Here is a 21,972-nt window from a genome sequence, read left to right as displayed (position 1 = left end):
GTCCCTACCGTTGTGTGGACTGAAATAGATGGGGTATCAAAGATTGGTTCCGAACAAAAATAGGGTGGGAAAAAACAGAACTTTAAAGCAAAATAATATATATAAGGTAAGGGAGGCTACAAACTTGCTGCTCACCCCCGCCACTTAATATACGTAACTGCATAAATAAACAAATAATGTACATTAAGTCGGACACGAGCCAAGGAGTAGGGAAGACGAAAAATTTTCCCAAGCGGAGGGGAGAAGGGGCTGCTAATGACTTGAAGTGGGGAGGCGAAGGAGTGTGGGGGGGGGGGGGGGGGGGAGGTGGCTAAAGCCTTTTTCTTTTAGCCTCCCGGGCTCCGCCGTCCCTGACGAAGCCCACACAGCAGGAGTTTAACGAGCTTTTTGCAGCATTAAGCATACTCCCCCCTGGATAGGATGCTAGTTCAAATAGTGCATCGCAGTGTTACTAGCCCCTCCCCCCACCACCTATTCCAGCAATATGTCACCATTGCCACCAAGAAAGGTAATGTAAGGATCAAAGGCAACTACAATAATCAGTATAATATTAATAATTTATTACAGTGTGTTTCGAAATAGTTGCTGACCTAAGTACATTAAATTGATTATAATTAGAATAATATTAATGAAAATGTACATAAGCTCTAGCTTTAAGAAAGTATATTATAGAAACTCTGTCTAGGAAAAAATATCAAGATAATGTCAATCAAGACACCATGCATTGCTTGAATATTGACTTCCGATTTCATAAAATTACGCGAGTCACGCGATACACGTCACCGGCTGCAAAACAAGTTTGACAGTTTGCTTTGGGCCAGTAAAATGCGCAACATGTAAGGATTTTCTTGCAAAAGAAGAACACCTTTCTGCAACAACACTACTTGTTTTTGTAACGACGTTTTGTTTACCTTAAAAAAAATTATGGAGCCTAGAAATTTAATTGCTGATGGAATTTGCACCAAGGAATGTTGCCAATTCAGCAGAAATGACACATGCCATCATTTAGAATTTTGCCGCTTCTTTTAGTTGCAATATAAGAGACCCGATTCTTGACAATGGTGCCTTTTCAAAGCCCAGTTTTTCATCAGGAGAAGAAGGAACAGAGCGAATGTTGCCACTACAAATGCTAAAATACGCCAGGAGAAATTAAAAACAAAAGATATTCAAAACGGGGGAGGGAATGGGGAGGGTATAGGGTGCATAAAAGGTGTGTTATTGGAGATGTGTCATTGATTGAATTTATCGGAAGATATCCATACTGCCAATATCGGATTTTCGGTAGGGAGGGGTATTATGGGGTTGGGGAGCGCTTATTTGAATGGGGTGCTTTTAAATCGCTCAAATACTTGGTTTTTTAAAAACTTACCCTATAAACAAATGAATGACTTGCAAAGATCCTAAAGTGAGGTATAATTATTAGGTCCGGTGGAATAGGTAGAAGTTACCCAGTGTATTGGTGCTATTCTTACACAATGCAACATTTGTTACGAGTTTGATTAAGTTCTCTTTGTTTCCTTTTAACGAATCCTAACTCGTTGAAAGTTCTTTTCACAACAGCATGCTGTTCGCCATACAGGCTTTTATAAATGTTCAAAGAGTTTTCATAGCATCCTTCAGAAACAGGGTACTGTTTAACGCTACAATAGATATTGCCAAGGTCGAAATAACTGTTCGCTACAGAGGAATGCTCCTCGCCGTAAATAATTTTTTTAACGGCAAGAGACTTCTCATAGCTTCCTGTAAAAAATTCCCAGGTTGTTGTAACTTGCCGCTACGTTACCATGGTGTTCACCATAAATCTCTTTTCTAATGACAAGAGACTTCTCATAGTATTCTTTAGCCTGATTGTACTGACCAAGGGCACTGTAAACGGTTCCCAGGCTGTTGTAACTTGTCGATACATCACCATGGTGGTCACCATAAATCTCTTTTCTAATGGCAAGAGACTTCTCATGGTATTCTTTAGCCTGATTGTACTGACCAAGGTCACTGTAAACAGCTCCCAGGTTGTTGTAACTTGCCGCTACGTCACCATGGTGTTCACCATAAATCTCTTTTCTAATGGCAAGAGACTTCTCAGAGTATTCTTTAGCCTGATTGTACTGACCAAGGGCACTGTAAACAGTTCCCAGGCTGTTGTAACTTGTCGCTACATCACCATGGTGGTCACCATAAATCTCTTTTCTAATGGCAAGAGACTTCTCATGGTATTCTTTAGCCTGATTGTACTGACCAAGGTCACTGTAAACAAGTCCCAGGTTGTTGTAACTTGCCGCTACGTCACCATGGTGTTCACCATAAATCTCTTTTCTAATGGCAAGAGACTTCTCATAGTATTCTTTAGCCTGATTGTACTGACCAAGGGCACTGTAAACAGTTCCCAGGTTGTTGTAACTTGTCGCTACATCACCATGGTGTTCACCATAAATCTCTTTTCTTATGGCAAGAGACGTCTCAAAGTAGTCTTTAGCCTAATTGTACTGACCAAGGGCACGGTAAACATTTCCCAGGTTGTTGTAACTTGTCGCTACATCACCATGGTGGTCACCATAAATCTCTTTTCTAATGGCAAGAGACTTCTCATGGTATTCTTTAGCCTGATTGTACTGACCAAGGGCACTGTAATCATTTCCCAGGTTGTTGTAACTTGCCGTTACGTCACCATGGTGTTCACCATAAATCTCTTTGCTAATGGCAAGAGACTTCTCATGGTATTCTTTAGCCTGATTGTACTGACCAAGTTCACTGTAAACAGCTCCCAGGTTGTTGTAACTTGCCGCTACATCACCATGGTGTTCACCATAAATCTCTTTTCTAATGGCAAGAGACTTCTCATAGTATTCTTTAGCCTGATTGTACTGACCAAAGTCACTGTAAACAGTTCCCAGGTTGTTGTAACTTGTCGCTACGTCACCATGGTGTTCACCATAAATCTCTTTTCTAATGGCAAGAGACTTCTCATGGTATTCTTTAGCCTGATTGTACTGACCAAGGTCACTGTAAACAGTTGCCAGGCAGTTGTAACTTGTCGCTACATCACCATGGTGTTCACCATAAATCTCTTTTCTAATGGCAAGAGACTTTTCATGGTATTCTTTAGCCTGATTGAACTGACCAAGGGCACGGTAATCATTTCCCAGGTTGTTGTAACTTGCCGCTACGTCACCATGGTGTTCACCATAAATCTCTTTTCTAATGGCAAGAGACTTCTCATAGTATTCTTTAGCCTGATTGTACTGACCAAGGTCACTGTAAACAGTTCCCAGGTTGTTGTAACTTGTCGCTACATCACCATGGTGGTCACCATGAATCTCTTTTTTAATGGCAAGAGACTTCTCATGGTATTCTTTAGCCTGATTGTACTGACCAAGCTCACTGTAAACATTTCCCAGGTTGTTGTAACCTTCCGCTACGTCACCATGGTGTTCACCATAAATCTCTTTTCTAATGGCAAGAGACTTCTCATGGTATTCTTTAGCCTGATTGTACTGACCAAGGTCACTGTAAACAAGTCCCAGGTTGTTGTAACTTGTCGCTACGTCACCATGGTGTTCACCATAAATCTCTTTGCTAATGGCAAGAGACTTCTCATGGTATTCTTTAGCCTGATTGAACTGACCAAGGGCACGGTAATCATTTCCCAGGTTGTTGTAACTTGCCGCTACGTCACCATGGTGTTCACCATAAATCTCTTTGCTAATGGCAAGAGACTTCTCATAGTATTCTTTAGCCTGATTGTACTGACCAAGGTCACTGTAAACAGTTCCCAGGTTGTTGTAACTTGTCGCTACATCACCATGGTGGTCACCATAAATCTCTTTTTTAATGGCAAGAGACTTCTCATGGTATTCTTTAGCCTGATTGTACTGACCAAGGTCACTGTAAACAGCTCCCAGGTTGTTGTAACTTGCCGCTACGTCACCATGGTCTTCACCATAAATCTCTTTTCTAATGGCAAGAGACTTCTCATGGTATTCTTTAGCCTGATTGTACTGACCAAAGTCACTGTAAACAGTTCCCAGGTTGTTGTAACCATTCGCTACGTCACCATGGTGTTCACCATAAATCTCTTTTCTAATGGCAAGAGACTTCTCATGGTATTCTTTAGCCTGATTGTACTGACCAAGGTCACTGTAAACAGTTGCCAGGCAGTTGTAACTTGTCGCTACATCACCATGGTGTTCACCATAAATCTCTTTTCTAATGGCAAGAGACTTCTCATAGTATTCTTTAGCCTGATTGTACTGACCAAAGTCACTGTAAACATTTCCCAGGTTGTTGTAACTTGCCGCTACGTCACCATGGTGTTCACCATAAATCTCTTTGCTAATGGCAAGAGACTTTTCATGGTATTCTTTAGCCTGATTGAACTGACCAAGGGCACGGTAATCATTTCCCAGGTTGTTGTAACTTGCCGCTACGCCACCTTGGTGTTCACCATAAATCTCTTTTCTAATGGCAAGAGACTTCTCATAGTATTCTTTAGCCTGATTGTACTGACCAAGGTCACTGTAAACAGTTCCCAGGTTGTTGTAACTTGTCGCTACATCACCATGGTGGTCACCATGAATCTCTTTTTTAATGACAAGAGACTTCTCATGGTATTCTTTAGCCTGATTGTACTGACCAAGCTCACTGTAAACATTTCCCAGGTTGTTGTAACCTTCCGCTACGTCACCATGGTGTTCACCATAAATCTCTTTTCTAATGGCAAGAGACTTCTCAAAGTATTCTTTAGCTTGATTGTACTTGTCAAGATCCTTGGAAACAAGGCCTTGCACTTGAAAATAATTCGCCTTTTCCAGCTTATCTCTTAGCTCGTCATCAAGATAATTTACAAAATCAGAGCATAATGTACAAAAGAGGTTAGCGTCCGATATATTACTCAAGGCGCGACTAACTTCAGCAGTCGAGGAAAGCCAGGATACTAAATTTCTAGGAGCTATGGAGGGGAATAATTCATCATTTGTTAACTCTGTGTCGGTAAAATGAGTCTTGAAATGTTGATATAATTCTTTACAATGACTGGTAGTTAGTCTTAACTTTATGCACGCACTCTCACTTGCAAGTAGCAGCTTCCTGTTGTCTTCAATTAATGAACTGAAAATCTTAACAGCGACAGAAAAGTACTCAGCTTTGTGTGTGCGGTTCAGGACAGATGTTACAGTGGACTTGAGCACTTCATGAACAACGTTATGTACTCTTAAGTAAGTGGGTGTGCCGTCAACATCATACAAGCAAGTTATCATGGTGGATTCCAGAATTTTAGCTCTGATAAATTCTTCTTTTTTTGTTTGTTACGAAATTTAACAAAGTCAACTGCAGCCTCAATAGGTAGAGAATCAGATGTGCATAGTGAAAACAAACAAAATACTTCACAAAGAACTTTGTCGCTTTCCAAAGCTCGAGTTATTGCTACTCTGATTGCAGTAGCCGTTGTTTTGGGATATGCTCTGTTTTTTTTCGCGAAAAGCTCTTCTCTGGCTTCGCGTTCCTCGCTATTCAATGTTTCCAGGTATTTTGTCCAACCGTAATTAGGGGTACCATAGCTGACAATTGTTTGCACGTAGACTGCAGCAGCTGCCAAGGCAAGTGGCTGATACTCGAGAACTTCAGCAACCTCCTCAGCTTGTTGTTGATTCGAAATTTGGGACACTTCTCTTAAAAGGTCCACTGCATCAGCTGGGTGCATTCCTTTACTGAGAGACTCATGGTAAGTATGAGGGGAATTGAAGGGTATTGACTGAGTATCTTGAGTAGTTACTATCATCTGACCATGACCCCACTCTTCACTGGAGGTTGGAGGCAGATAACTACCAACCAAGGATAGGTCAACAACATTATCCACAATAATCAGCCAGACAGAAAATTGTTTCACCTTTGGAGCAATAAAACGCATCAAATGTTGAATTTTTTCACTTGAGTCGACCTTCGTGGAGGTTGCTAGGTTGGTCAGAGCGTATTCCGTAACTCCCAGTTGTTTAGCTAGATTGAAATAGGTGTCGGCAAGTGAGTCAAGGGTTTCTGCATTCAGAGTTGAAACAAAAGTTAGACCTTCGTCTGCTCGTAAACTTTTGTCATAGACTTCTTGTCCAACTTGACGAGCGAATTGACTTTTGCCACAGCCCGGAATTCCTGATAAATAAATGGTGCTGATGGCCCCTTTGCTTTCATTATAAAGTTCCTCCAGCTTGTTCTTGATTCTTAGGACATCATAGGAACGTCTGATGATTTGGTGCGATGGCTTGAATGTAAGACTACAGAAAGACTCGACTTTGGAACTGATTTCCTGAGTGAGTGTTTCTACTTCTTCCTGCTTGCTCTGTAATTCGGAGTTTAGATTTTTGACTTCTTCATCTTTTGCTTTTAAATCAGCTTTAAGTCCATCAGCCTTCATCTTTAAGCTATTTACTTCTGCTGTCGGAAAGCTGCTCTGGTTTTTTACATCGTCGATTTCATCAGTTGAGAGTTTCAAAGATGTAAATGCAGCTATCACTCTTGCTACATAATTTTTGAATTCAGCATCCGTAAGTTCAACCTCGTTTATGTGAGCGATGTCGTTTCGCACCTGTCGAAGATCGTCGACCTCTTTTCTGATTGTCGAACTCAGAGTGGTGCCAATGCTATCCGAAAACAATATCGCAAAAAGTAGAGAACTGCAGTCCCACTCTGCTGTGTTTCCCTTCTGTATTGTCGCAAAATATCGAGGATTCTTTTTCCGACTTTTCCCCGTTTCGTTGTTGTAGAAATCGCTGCCATTTTGTGAAATGTCTTTCCATTCCCCAAATGGGGTTGTCATGTAAAGGAAATTCCACTCTTGTTTGAAGACTTTCCTAAGTCCTTCGGGGACCAAGTTGAAGGCAATATAACATATTCTGAAATAGTTTAACTGTTGTGGAGTATATTCCATTTTGAATTGGGATCTAGTAAAAGATTAGCGAAAGAATAAAATCAGACTAAAAACCGCTACCCACTCCAAAGAAATCCTACATCGAAGCCCCCCGCCTCCCCCCACCCCCCCCCCCCCCCGACTTACTCGTTGACTTACTTTTCGCCTTCTTCATGCATGAAACAAAAGGGGTGGAGCAAAGTATAGGCAACAAAAATGTACTTACGCTTTTTTAGCCTATAGATCCGTGAAATTGTAGAAATTAGTTTGTTGGCCTGTTAGCCTGTGGGAAAGAATAGTGAAAGCCTTTTAGAATGAAAACCTGAAGGAAAAACGCGCTTAATGTTAAGTTTACCTTGCCTCCGCCCAGTCCTCCGATGTTAATGCCCATTAATCTAATTCATTTGTAGCTTGGGTGGTAGCGGTCACACTCCGGATACCCTGCGAGCACAGGCTACATTTTCGCGGTATGAGGTGGCGTGCGAAAAGTAGCCTCTGCCGACAACCGTTCAAATCCGTCCAGAAACCTGGACGAATAAATTTAAAAAACGGGTTTTTACCTGTTCTCGACCGGTTTAGAACATTGTGTGAGTCGTGCCTCAGCGAATGAACGGTGACCATTATTGCGCCTTTATGCATCGCTTCCTATACTGATGAGACTGTATCTCTCTTTACAGATAGAAACGGAAAGTTCAGAAGAATCATTGATCAGTTTCTTTTAGTGAAAGAAGAAGAAAAGAAGCCTTAAGTGGAGAAATTTGCCCTCAAGGACTTCAGCGTTGTTGGTTTCTTCACGGGGGAGAGCTTTTCCTGTTCTGGAAAGAAACCACAGCTGAAACCAAAACAGCAAAGTTTTAAAAGAGTTTTCAGGTACCAGTAGGAAATTTATGTATTTATAGTTGTTTGATAGATGTTTTATCACTTGACTTGCAAAATGCGCCGGCTGCTCTTACTTTCGTGAAAGGATCCACGATCCAGCTAGTGTTACGTGAATTGTTTTTAAGGATAAATTATGGGTTTTGTTTCGTCTTTGTTCGTTCATAAAATTAGTTGAAAACACAATCGTGAGACTACAGCATCCAATTTATTTCAAGCATCACTTCTGAGTAGGGTGGTAGGCGAATTTCATTTTTCATTTTGAGCACAATTATGGTTTACTAGTTGTTATAGATTGAAAACAGACAAAATAAGAAAATTTTTTGAAAGCCTATTTGCACTCCGTTTTTTGAAATGAAAAGTTCGTAAAAACACGCCGGTGGAATAGTCGTTCATGGGTTATGCTCCGTGAAACCTTTTAGAACATTTTCAGGCTTTTGATACATAGCATTCGTCTGTAGCAATTTTTACAAAGGCGTTAGGACGGTTAAACTCTGCCTTAAAAAACTTCTTTAACATGAGTGTATTGCTACTATAATAAGCAGAAAAACTGTTTTTATAGTTAAATGTGCTCCCCGCAAAGCAGAAAGGACTTTATTAATACTGCAAATGGGAGCATATACTTTCCTAAAAAGGACCAAGCATCCGAGGAAATTAGTGGCGCTTATATCTGCGACCAAAGTCCTGAAATATTTTTAAACCAGTCAGGGAGAAAAGCAGGAAAACAAAACAAAGCTTGAGCAGGTTGGTTGTTCGCAAGTTTGATTCCCGCAAAACTCGCGCAAAATTGACGAAAGACGTGTCGAATTTCAGTTCCTTGCGAATCGCGTGACGAATTTTTGCCTATGCACAATAGAAAACTGAACGGTTGTCAGCCGATGCTACTTTTCGCACTCCAACTCATACCGCGAAAATGTAGTCACACTCCGGAAATAGCCGGGCGTACACATTTAGACTACATTTGCTTTGCACTCAGAAGTTTTTTTGGCTCTTCACGCAAACGCTATTAAAAACTTCAGCTGAGTAGAGTCTACGAAGGACGACGGACACTTCAGTAACTGAAGAAATTGAAATAAGGGGAGTCAATTTAATTAGTAGGAAAAGAAGTGGTAGACCTGTATTTATGTTCATGTGGACGGATGTGTTTTCGGTGATTAGGCCTAAGCATTGACTTTGAATGGTTAGCTTTTATTTTCTGTTTCAAGAAACTCCATAGAAATACTATAAAATAAAGACGAAGGGAACACAATTTGGAAGGAAAAGAAGCGAGAAAATAGACCTACATTTATATATGTTTTGGACGGATGTATATTCGGTAACCATTCAAAGTCAGTGCTTAAGCCTAATCAGCTTAATTTCTTTTCTGTTTCGGAAACTCCATAGAAATACTATAAAATAAAGACGAAGGGAACACAATTTGAAAGGAAAAAAAGTGAGAAAATAGAACTATGTTTTACACTGCTTTGAGGTCGGTGGTTAATTCATATTTACTGTTTTGAAAACTCCATAAAGGTGTAGTACAATTAAGGTTAATTGCACCAATTGCTCCTCTAGTGTAGACAGGTTAGGCATAAAGGAGGTGAAGTAAACCGGTTTCAAGGCTCCCCTTGGCTCTCATTTACATACAAGTCATGTACTTTGCTTTTTTTTTTCTTTCTTGTGGAAAACGTAAAAAAAAATTAAGATAAGGTTTTCTCAGTGTGTAGGGTTCATGAGGTGCCCGGCCTCCTTCTGAGCTAGAGAATGTAGTCTCAAAGGACGTCTACGTGAAACGCGTAATAGGACATTTTCACGATGACGATTTTTGACTACAACTACCACAACTCAATTTTCGTTCTTGCTTTCTTATTTAAAGTTATTAACCCTGGTGAGGTTTAAAAAACACTACCCCTAATTTGCACCAGAAAGCAATAAAGTGAAGGATTCTGGTAGTTGTATAGAGGTTGACTACTTTATGAAAGTGCTCTCAAATTTCGTATATAATGTAAATATAAAATTTTAGGAGTTCCTAAAGACTGTCTGCGCAAGGCGAGAACGTTACGCGCGAGCGACCTTGGCAAAAGCACGAGGAGAGGACACGTTCCCTCTCTAATAGAGGAGAAGTCGTTACGTCACGTTACCATGATAACAAAACAAAAAAAAAACGAAACACATGACATGTATACAGTCTTCCCTGTGCATGATTGCACTCAGGAGCAAAACGGTAGCCCATACTTTTTTTCCATCTTTCGACAGTGCAAATGGCCGTCTCTCTCAAGATCCAGAAATTTTGTTACCATAGTAACTTGACGTCGCACTTCTCCTCTCTTTTGAGAAGAGCCGCTTTATTAAAAGTTATGCAAAATACAGCGGAGTGTTTAAAAACGTATACAAAGATGAATGGTGTACTTACGTTGTTTGTATTAGCCGAGAGCACTCACTCAGGTTAAATGGTACAAATGTCTTCGTCTCTAATCTGTAGCAAAGGAAAGTGAAAGTCAAATTTGCAAACAAACAAGGCAGGCGGCCAAAAAACAGGATTACCGGAAGTTCTAGGGTTTACCCGATTCTAGGTTTCATGACCTTTCGAGAGTCAGAGTTGTGTGTTTGGTTTGCATTTATTATAACTAAATGATTCTACATGTTTGAATGGACTGTTCTCAGGGTGACGGTAAAGAGCAAAAAAAAAAAAAAAAAAAAAAAAAAAAAAAAATGCGATGAAATACCAAGCCATATAGAACTACATTTATCAACGTTTGAGTCAACCAAAAATCAATTTAGATTCAATCAACTTTAACATTTACTCAGAAATCATTTTTTTATGAAGATGGGACATTATTATGTCAAAAAAAAAACTTCATGTTCCTAAAATACGTCAAATGTCGTACAATTTTACTAGGTTTGACAAAAAAATCCGGCCTAGATCCGAGAAGTGACTCCAAGATAAAATGCAAAATGATAAACTCTTGGAATCCATTTAACGCTGTTTGAACTATTGCTGCCGATCTACCAGCACGCCGATTTAAAGGTCATTAAGCGCGTTGAAAAATTGCGAGAAGAAAGTTAAGTGTAAAGGCCTTCGTAGCGGTTCTTTGGGTTGTTATGTGAAGGGCTCCTGTTATTGACCAAAATTCTCCTATTTCCGGCTTCCTAGCTGAAATTGTGTATGCCTCTAATCTGTTTGCTTTCGAATAAAAGACTAGAAAAATAGTCAAAGTTTCACACACAAAAATGGGTTAATATGATTTGAAACATGATGGTCGAGTTTGCCGAACTAATCGAGCGGCGTACAAGCCCTGTCAGATGAAAAGGGAATATTAGTCAGATCTCAAATTGAAGGAGTTGAAAATTGAACATGAATTCAAAGCTTCTACAGAACGTTTTTGGGATAATTCTTTCTTCGGGTTGCTCTTTCTTCGAGAAATTCAGCATTAAAGACACGAGCTATAATGGTACTAAAAGCCTTTAAGATAACCCTGATCCAACCAAGCTATGGCAATCTGAGCTAGACTTCCATCTTCAATTAAAATTGCATGCCTAACGGTGGGCCAGGATCAAGCGATTTTAAAATTGATCATGACTTAATACAGATCTATACAGAAATGGGTACTCACGTTTCTATTAATGCTCAGAAATTGTGCTGTAAACGGTTCACTATCGCGGGCTTTCTGAGTACTCTTCGCTCCACCTAAAACAGGGGAAATTGAAAGTGAAATGTGCCCACAAAGCGCTATCAAGAGACCAGACGAAATTTATCCTGTTGATCGATGTTGATAGGCGTTTGGAGAAAATATCATGACCTCATGCTACAGAATAACAAAACCCGGGGACGGGAGGTTAGGGAAACTTATTTGGGAGGCATCGACAGGACTATCTAAGACGAAAACTAACGATAGTTTATTCTGGTTTAGGCTGTTCCAGACCAGGCGTTCAGATATTCATGTAGGTTGAATATAGTGGCAAGATGCTCGAACTGAAGAACACGGATGAAAAGAAATAGAGAGGGAATATCTCCCTACCCCTCCCCCCTCTCCCTTCCCCAGCTCCCCTGGCAGTTTTTTCCTGCTCACATTTCTTTGCGCCTACCCTGAGAGCAGAGGCCATTCGATCCCCTCCCCATTATCGTCAAAGCCACTTTGTTCTGAGAGTTCGCGAGTTTAGGGACTATAGTCGTAAAACAACGGGCAGCAAAAATGACTTACATGGAGTAGAACCAACATATTCACTGCCTCTCTTCCCCTAAGTTCGAATATTATCAGAGTTACGGTCAGGAATGTTGCGGTCTGGGAAAGTTATATCACACATCTATCACATGATAGATTGCGTGCAGCATAGTACTTCCGTCTTGATACATGATCTTTGAAATCCAAGTGAAAACAATCTCAAAAAATCAATGTGACGATTTTTTTGTGCGACCTTTAGCATTAAAGCATTCTTTAAAATAACAGTCGAACAACATATAAAAACATCAAAGGGATCACGATCAAACTGAATGTTGAAGGATGAGCATAAGCATTGAAAGGTCAAAACTGTAACATCACTCCCCCATAGCGTTTATAGAGTTTACATGTATAAGCGATCAGATGAGTGATTAGCCTTCCATGGGAGGCTCATGCCAGTTGTGTGAATTGGGGGGAAAATTTTGGCGGCCGCCATTCATGAACCCGCTGGATGGCGGATCCGCCACAAAAATTTCCCCCGAATTCACACAAGTCAGCCTGCCAGGCAAATGAGCGATGCGAAAGCTTAAATTTGAAAACTAGATCCTGTGATTGCTTTGGATCCAAAGGACAAAACATGACCAGCGGTCCATGGACCCCCTGTCATGGACCAGATCCATGGATACTTTTTTTAATTTTTATAGAAAGGTTTTGGACCGGGTCCATGGACACTCTTTTTTAAATAATGAGAATTGAACAAAAACAGAAATAGTGCAAAAATATGATTTGACGAGACGCTGTCGACCGCTAATTTAGAAGTTATCACCAAGGGAGGAATTACGCGCTCCAGTACAAAGACTTGCATTACCCTTAGAAAACAAGCTGGAGTTTAGAATTCATTACTTTTAGAGTAATCATGACTGAGTCACTTCGAAATTCTCCATAGTTGATGTTAAGCTTCAGGTTAAGCTAAAATCCACTTCTTTGAGATTTGGATCTGTAAAATTATCACTATCCGTGAGAATTATAATCATCCTCCTAAAAAAGCTAACGAGCTGGTCCCAGCGTGACAAAACATTGCAGGAAAAAGTGACATTCGCAGACAAGAAGAAAATGGCTAATAGAATTATTCAAATCCCAGGAGGCACTTTGGAGAAATTAAACAACCTTAAACCCTTAATCAGCCGCAATGATGATCTTTACATTTAAAAAGAGGTAGAAAATCGATATACGTGTCATGACCTTTCAGTATAAAATAAGCGGCAAAAATTCACATTTGCTCAGTCATAACGTTTTCCTCCAAAGCATAATCTACCCGTCAGAGAAACCAATTCATTGGAACAAGCAGCATTTTGGCATAAGGTAGGAGTCGTGTATTAATTGCCATGGTAGCAAAATTTCTGGATACGGTCTTTTCTGTGCGTGAGTGTACTCAGGAGCAAAACGGTAGCCCATACTTTTCTTCCATTCTTTCAAAATGCAAATGGCCTTCTCTATCAAGATCCAGAAGTTTTGCTACCATGGTAACTTGACGTCACACTTTTCCTCTCTTTTGAGAAGAGCCGCTTTATTGATAATTATGCAAAATACAGCAGAGTGTTAAAAAATGTACTGTGTACAAAGATGAATGGTGTACTTACGTTGTTTGTATTAGCCGAGAGCACTCAGGTTAAATGGTACAAATGTCATCGTCTCTAATCTGTAGCAAAGGAAAGTGAAAGTCAAATTTGCAAACAAACAAGGCAGGCGGCCAAAAAAAGAGGATTACCGGAAGTTCTAGGGTTTACCCGATACTAGGTTTTATTTTGTGACCTTTCGAGAGTGTTGTGTCTTTGGTTTGCATTTATATTCTGACTAAATGATTCTACATGTTTGAATGGACTGTTCTCAGAATTTCGGAGAAAGGTGAGGGTAAAGAGTGAAAAAAAAAATGCGATGAAATACCAAGCCATATAGAACTACATTTATCAACGTCTGAGTCAACCAAAAATCAATTTAGGTTCAATCAACTTTAACATTTACCCAGAAATCAATTTTTACGAAGATGGGACATTATTATGTCAAAAAAAAACTCTCTAGGTTCTACAGTATGTTCCTAAAATACGTCAAATGCCGTACAATTAGGTTTGACAAAATAATCCGACATACATCTGAGAAGTGACTCCAAATGGAATGCATTTAACGCTGTTTGAAGTATTGCTGCCGATCTACAAGCACGTCGATTTAAAGGTCATTAAACGCACTGAAAAATTGCGAGAAGAAAAATTAAGTGTAAAGGCCTTCGTAGCGGTTCTTATGGTCGTTTTATGTGAAGGGCTCCTGTTATTGACCAAAATTCTCCTTTTTCCGCCTGCCTAGATTGAGTTGTGTATGCCTCTAATCTGCTTGCTTTCAAATAAAAGACTAGTAAAAACAGTCAAAGTTTCACAGACAAAAATGGGTTAATATGATTTGAAACATGATGGTCGAGTTTGCCGAACTGATCGAGCGGCGCACAAGCCCTGTCAGATGAAAAGGGAATATTAGTCAGATCTCAAATTGAAGGAGTTGAAAATTGAGCATGAATTTAAAGCTTCCACAGAACGTTTTTTGGGATAATTCTTTCTTCGGGTTGCTCTTTCTTCGAGAAATTCAGCATTAAAGACACGAGCTATAATGATACAAAAGGCCTTTAAGATAACCCTGATCCAACTAGGCTAAGGCAATCTGAGCTAAACTTCGATCTTCACATAAAATTGCATGCCTTTCGGTGGGCCAGGATCAAACGATTTTAAAATTGATCATGACTACAGAAATGGGTACTCACGTTTCTATTAATGCTCAGAAATTGTGCTGTAAACGGTTCACTATCGTGGGCTTTCTGAGTACTCTTCGCTCCACCTAAAAAGCCAAATGTGCCAACAAAGCGCTATCAAGTGTCCAGACGAAATTTATCCTGTTGATAGGCGTTTGGAGAAAATATCATGACCTGATGCTACAGAATAACAATACCCAGGGACGGGAGGTTAGGGAAACTTATTTGGCAGGTATCGACAGCACGGTCCAAGATGAAAACTAAAGATAGTTTATACTGGTTTAGACTGTTCCAGACCAGGCGTTCAGATATACATGTAGGTTGAATTTTGTGGCGAGTCAGGCTCGAACTGAAGAACACGGACGAAAAGAAATGGAGAGGGAATATCTCCCTACCCCTTCCCCCCTCTCCCTACCCCTGCTCCCCAGGCTGTTTTTTCCCGCTCACTTTTCTTTGCACCTACCCTGAGAGCAGAGGCCCTTCGATCCCCTCCCCATTATCGTCAAAGCCACTTTGTTCTGAGAGCTGACGTGTCTAGGGACTTTTGTCGTAATTAAAAACAACGGGCAGCAAAAATGACTACATGGAGTAGAACCACTATATTTACAGCCTCTAAGTTCAAATATTATCAGAGTTATAGTCAGAAATGTTCTGGTCTGGGAAAGTTATATATCACACATTTTTTACATGATAGATTGCGTGTAACATAGTTCTTCCGTCTTGATACATGATCTTTGAAATCCAAGTGAAAACAATCTGAAAAAATCAATGTCACGATTCTTAGTGCGACCTTTAGTATTAAAGCATTCTTTGAAATAAGAATGAGAATTATAACCCCTAAAAATGCTAACAACCTGGTCCCAGCGTGACAAAACATTGCAGGAAAAAGTGACATTGATCACGGACAAGAGAAAAATGGGTTAGACGTATTCAGATCTAGGGGGCACTTTGGAGAAATTAAACAACCTAAAACCCTTAATCAGCCGCAATGAAGAGCTTTACATTTAAAAAGACGTAGAAAATCAATATGCGTGTCACGATCTCTGAGTGTGAACTAAGCCGCAAAAATTCACATTTTCTCAGTCAAAACGTTTCCTCCAAAGCATAATCTAACCGTCAGAGAAAACAATTCATCGGAACAAGCAGTATTTTGGCATGAGGTAGAAGTCGTGTGTTGCCTACCGACCCCCCCCCCCCCCTTTTTTTACACTATGTAAGCACAATTAAATATCACTGACCAATCCAGCATTGTTTGTTGTTGTTGTTGTCTTTTAAATCTTATTTTTGCACTTTCTCTGTTTTTGTTCATTTCTCATTATTAAAAAAAAAAACTGTCCATGAACCCGGTGCATGACAGAGGGTCCATGGACCCGGTCCATATGAAAGTGGTCCATATGGACCCGGTCCATATGAAAGTGGTCCATATGGACTCGGTCCAAAGTGGGTGTCTAGGGACCCCGGGTCCATGTTTTTTCCTCACCCCAATAATTCTGGTCATTATAACATTGAACTTGCTTAGGCTGAATCGAAATTGTTCAGGGAAATGTTAAGAGGTATCTTTGAGACGTGATCATTCAGACCATTTCAAGAGCCATCTTTACCTCTATAGTTTATTGTACGTAGTTACTCACGAAATTACCTGATCTTGATGAGCAAAAGCAATTTTCTCACTTTCATACCCAGACTCCTTGTCTTGTCTTGTCAGTTAGAACATAGAAATTACTTCATATATATTTAGTGTTTTAAACGTTCATATACAGGTAGTATTTCTAACTATGATGTACTTACAGCATAATAAAGCCGTTATCGCGCAGTCTTTTTTTAAAAGTGTCTCTTGATCCGTGTTTTTTTCTAGTCTGGATCCAGACATCTGAATTCAGTTGACATACAAGCAATCTTGCTTAAAACTGCAATCAGTGCTTGAAACTGCAAAATTACTTTTTATAGAGTGCCAAATAGCAGTCCGCCAAGTCCCTATCAGCAGGTCATATTTAGCGACAATTTTCAGAGGACCACACTCTAAAGTCATTTGCAGGCGATGAGTTGGCCTATTTAGAAGAGGCACATAGGCGAATCACTACACTGCACGGGGAACTTCAGTCCGCATCCAACAAGTTGACAACAGCGCATATTAACCTGTCAAAGAAGTTTCCTTTGTGCGCGAGAAAATCAACAATGTCAAGAAGAAAGAAGGAAAATAAGAGGAAGGTCCGAAAAACCAAGGACAAGCGACTCAAGCAGAGGGCACGTCATCTCTTAGGAAACTTGACCTCAATCGAGGTCGCGGGGCAAATTTTCGGTTCAATCGAAGAGAATGATAGAGTTACTCCTGTAGATAGCATCAATGCTGACTTTGCTAAGAAACTAACAAGGCGTTTGCATCTAGACCCTTTGCTATGGCTACTAGGAAAGGGTATTTTTAGCACGACCCTAGCAAAAAATCTAGAGCAAGTAGCGGCCATTTTAAGGGCACAAAGTCCAGGGTCAACCTGCCGAAGGGGACTAAATGTTGCTGTTGAATGGGATGATGAGGCTCAAGATGAGGCAGATCAAGCAGTTGAATCGAATTTAGTATAGAGCTGACACAGGACGCCCATTCCTGGAGAGGCGATAAATGGTTTATGTTTAAACAAACACGCTTTTTACAATGTTTCAGTTATCAGAACTTTATATAGTTCACAATTTAGAATTCACCTGTCATTTTTAAAGATGAATATTAGCTAAGTCATGAGCACGTTATAAAAGGAAAAATATAAAAGCGTTAAAACAAAGCTTTCTCGATATAAATTGAAATGCACACATTCGCCAGTGTGACAGACTTCCGTTTTTTAAATAAAGTTGTGTTAGAACAAATTGAGATTGCAAATGCTATCATCTCCCAGCAGAATGGGCACATTTATGTTGTATGCTTTCAAACTGGCATTGTTCAAGCAGATTTGAGTGGTCCCCCCTCTGAATCCTTCCAAAATTTTCAGTGATCCCCCCCTTTTGGGCTCTCAGTTACGACTGATCCCCCCCTCTGTTCTCCTAAAAATCAAGTGATCCCCCCCAAAATCCTCCGACCCCCCCCCCAGGTGATAAATAATGACCGGTCCCTAGGGGTACTCTGTCTGGTTAAAAGCCTTTTTTGGTCATAAATTTCTTACCTTCTTCTTTCAAATCTTGCCATTCAACGTGGACCATTAAATCAATAAATCGAATCCATGCATTGGTTAAAATTATAGAAAATTGGAAATCATTGGATTTAAGGGTTGAAAATAAAAAATTAGTGGGAATAATTGGTGAAGAAAGAGCAGATAGTCTACAGGTGCCACTGAGCTCATTAGCGGACTTACTGGTTTATTCGTATACCTTTTCTAGCCTTATTCCTTTCATTCTCAAATCAGCATCGTTTCCCGCTAAAAAACAACTAGACAACCCCCTTAGTTGTCCTTTCGGCTGTCATGTGACAACTTCAATCTTGGTATGTAATTGCCGTCAAACGTCCTCATCACGGAAACCAAAGCGACAGAGCAAAGTGGTCGCTTGGCTTTCGATATAATAGTAGTGGAGGTACGAATGCCATCAGTCAGGGCTCAGGAGAAGGTATATTTTAATTTTAAGGCAAGCTTTACCGTATCTGATGATAAACTCCTTCATTCTCTAACATAAGGCGAGGTCTATATAAGAGGACATTCTTTCGGATCACATGGTCTGACAGGTTGATTTAATTCTGCCATTTACACGCACAGGCGTGAATTCGAAATAAATCGTGCCAGTTTAGTTGCGCGTGAGGAGATTTTGAACCCTGATCTTAAGTGAATTTGTATCCGGCGATTGAATATTCTAGGATTATCTCAGTGATGTGTGTATACGCGCGCTAATCCAAGTATATACCTTAAGTTTAATATATCTGCAGATGTTTATGAATCAGGAAAAATGTCCTCTATAGTAAACATAGTCTTTGTATCCGAGTAAAGTTCTCGAATTGAACTGAAGAATTAATTGTGTATTAAAACGCCTTCAAATCCGAGTACATAAAGTAATCATTCCGGAAACATTTTTGAATCCAGAAAATCTCTTCTGGTGAAAAACTAGCCTAAAAGGAGAAATATGGCTCAATATGATAATAATCGGTATTGGAGGGTTTTTAAAAGTTGAGGAGTCTTGCATTGCCGTCCCGTTTTTATTGCCCTCTAAGGGCAGCGATACTTGAACTTCAAGATTAGTTTATGATGAATTTCCCTGCCATAAATTAATGCTTGCAAAAATTCCTGGCATCAAGTTCCAACTGTATTAATTCTCTTTTTAACAATTTTTACTTTGCATTGTACATTTCTCTTTAATTTCCATTTTAATTCCGGTGTGTGCGAATAATGTGGCGCATTGTTTTTTATCGTGGGTCAGTTATTATTCACTTAAAAAAAACTGTTCTTTTCCTCTCTTTGTAATTTTTCATTATTTGGCCATGAAAATCTTCTCTTAGGCTTCCAGTATATACATAACATACTTTTGTCGACTTTTTTCCTCGTTGATTGCGGAGTTGTAAATGCTGGCCTTCTGCAACCCGTAGGCGTTGAAATTTTTATGCTAGGTGAAATTTTTGTTTTTCTTCGAGGCTTGGAAAAAAATTCGCCGGGTTCACCATTCTGTGGTTTGCTTTCTTGAAAAGGTCTTGTTGGAAATGATCCCATTGATTTTGCACTTTAAATCCACGTTATAGCAGGATGAAAACTAATCATAGTCTAAACGGTTTAGGCATGGATAAAATGACTAGAAATATATGCACGTTTTGGGAACAATTTTTTTGTTACTGTGACAGCTTCCCCACCTTGCTTTGGCAGCAAAATGATTTTCACATTAAAACACAGGTAGCCCAAGCTCACTATGAGAGCCCTGAACAACATTATCCTACTTAGCTAATTAATTATTCATACAGCGAGAAAATTATAAGACGTTGTATGGAGAAATATTCTTTGCTCACTAAATTAGCAAAATGTACATTGAATATCGCTTTGAAGCTTACCTTTAGCGTCTTCTTGTTTTCCTTTGTATTCTGACTGCATTTCAGACCTCCTAGGCACTGTTTAAGGTCTTTTTTGGAGCGACAGTTTTTCACCCAGATGACAGTAGAGAGAAGAGAAGAGAAGGTTGGCAAACCTCTCTTGACCGGCTCCGTTCTCGGCGGCGATAAATTCCGTGACATTTGCGACATGGAGACAATTCCGCCAGAAACAGATGTCCTGATAAATAACGCACATTTTCCATCATTCACATCGCCAAAATTCCCATTTCGAAGGTCCTATATCGCTAACGAAGTGGGCAATACACGGCTGAGGTGAGGCGTGTCGAGAGCAGACCCGCAACGGACTCCAACCGTCACGTCGACAATTCAAACCGACGCGGGCTGGCAGGGTCAAATTGTTCAACCGTCAAAGGACAATTGGAGCATTTAGCCTACTGGGCACAGTAACTGATTTTTCACTTCTCACATTGCACTCCGGGGTCGCGGAAGTCAAGCATCGCGTGTGATAGTGACATGTAATATCAAAACATGTCGCGTTGTTAATGTTTTGATCCGACAGTTTTGCCGGCTAGTCTAGTTCAAATCAAATAAAAGAGTGAAACGGTTTCAACGGCTTCACTTGCTGCAAAGAGCTACGAATACGATTATTCTTTATGATGCTTTCCAAGCTAAAGCGCTTAAATGAAAATTCGGTGGACGATTGTTTTGTGCCTAAAAAGAAATGTGGCCTTGGCTATTCTCTTGATGCAAAGTTCTGGTAAGAAAAAATAATACCCTGGATTCGCCTTGATTTAAAGAATAATCGCGACATGTTTTGATATTACATGTCACTATCACACGCGATGCTTGACTTCCGCGACCCCGGAGTGCAATGTGAGAAGTGAAAAATCAGTTACTGTGCCCAGTAGGCTAAATGCTCCAATTGTCCTTTGACGGTTGAACAATTTGACCCTGCCAGCCCGCGTCGGTTTGAATTGTCGACGTGACGGTTGGAGTCCGTTGCGGGTCTGCTCTCGACACGCCTCACCTCAGCCGTGTATTGCCCACTTCGTTAGCGATATAGGACCTTCGAAATGGGAATTTTGGCGATGTGAATGATGGAAAATGTGCGTTATTTATCAGGACATCTGTTTCTGGCGGAATTGTCTCCATGTCGCAAATGTCACGGAATTTATCGCCGCCGAGAACGGAGCCGGTCAAGAGAGGTTTGCCAACCTTCTCTTCTCTTCTCTCTACTGTCATCTGGGTGAAAAACTGTCGCTCCAAAAAAGACCTTAAACAGTGCCTAGGAGGTCTGAAATGCAGTCAGAATACAAAGGAAAACAAGAAGACGCTAAAGGTAAGCTTCAAAGCGATATTCAATGTACATTTTGCTAATTTAGTGAGCAAAGAATATTTCTCCATACAACGTCTTATAATTTTCTCGCTGTATGAATAATTAATTAGCTAAGTAGGATAATGTTGGTCAGGGCTCTCATAGTGAGCTTGGGCTACCTGTGATTAAAATTAATGACCTTAACCTGTAAAAAGCCTTTAATGATAACGCAAGTGGTTAAAATTCACCAAAGAACATTAAATGAGCACTGAGGCTATGTCCACACAAATTCAGGCATTTTTGAAAACGCATATTTCTATCCGGATTTGTGACCGCTCTGCTGGAAAGCAATTTCCAAACAATTCGGTTTCGGTGTCCGGATTCTTTAGGGAGCTTAAGCAACGCGCCGGACGACGGCGACGGCAACGAGAACGGCAAACTGCAAAAGGTTTAGATAAGTAAAACAACAATTTTGCATGTGCATCACGCTTGTTCATACATTCCTTTGCCGTCGTTGCACGACTACGACTTGAAAGTGCCTAATTTCGCGTTTTGTGAAGGACTTAAACACAAGACAACGATTTTCTTTTTCTCTTCCTGAACTTCGATCCATCCAGTCCTTTAGAATTCATCTTCAGAAAAAGTCGCCAACCTTTGTAGGATTGAACGAGGTGAAATAGACGCAGTACAGTTTGAAACTAAGCGCAAATTCACTTTTTAGGTGACCTTTAAGCCCTAAGAGTGATCAGCATCAAATTTCTCCTTGTAATATCAAGCTTTTTAAGACACAGTGGTCATGAGAATTACGGACGTGATCACACGAGATGAATTTACTTGATATTTTATCCACTTCTTCCCACTACTTCTGAGCAAATGAATAGGGGCAACAAATGAGAATTCAAATTTTGATCTTAGAGTTTAAAGGGTTAAGCTCGAGTAGTCGGAAGGCCG

General features: G+C 40.2%; 1 long non-coding RNA gene and 1 pseudogene across 1 annotated transcript; both read right to left on the bottom strand.

Annotated features, from left to right (window-relative positions):
• Positions 1–539: 539 nt before the first annotated feature.
• LOC140924938 (uncharacterized) lies at positions 540–7,213 on the bottom strand (annotated as a pseudogene).
• A 2,959-nt stretch (positions 7,214–10,172) lies between these two features.
• On the bottom strand, positions 10,173–14,836 carry LOC140923893 (uncharacterized). The gene is made up of 4 exons (XR_012164194.1): positions 14,714–14,836; positions 13,548–13,606; positions 11,362–11,435; positions 10,173–10,223 (listed from the first exon to the last, which is right to left on the bottom strand). It is a non-coding gene; the product is annotated as an uncharacterized lncRNA (long non-coding RNA).
• Between the last annotated feature and the right edge of the window lie 7,136 nt (positions 14,837–21,972).

The sequence above is a fragment of the Porites lutea genome, chromosome 14 (genome assembly GCF_958299795.1).
Source record: "Porites lutea chromosome 14, jaPorLute2.1, whole genome shotgun sequence".
Lineage (NCBI taxonomy): Eukaryota > Metazoa > Cnidaria > Anthozoa > Scleractinia > Poritidae > Porites > Porites lutea.
Note: the sequence above shows the minus strand (reverse complement) of the source record. Positions and strands in the feature narration are given on the sequence as shown.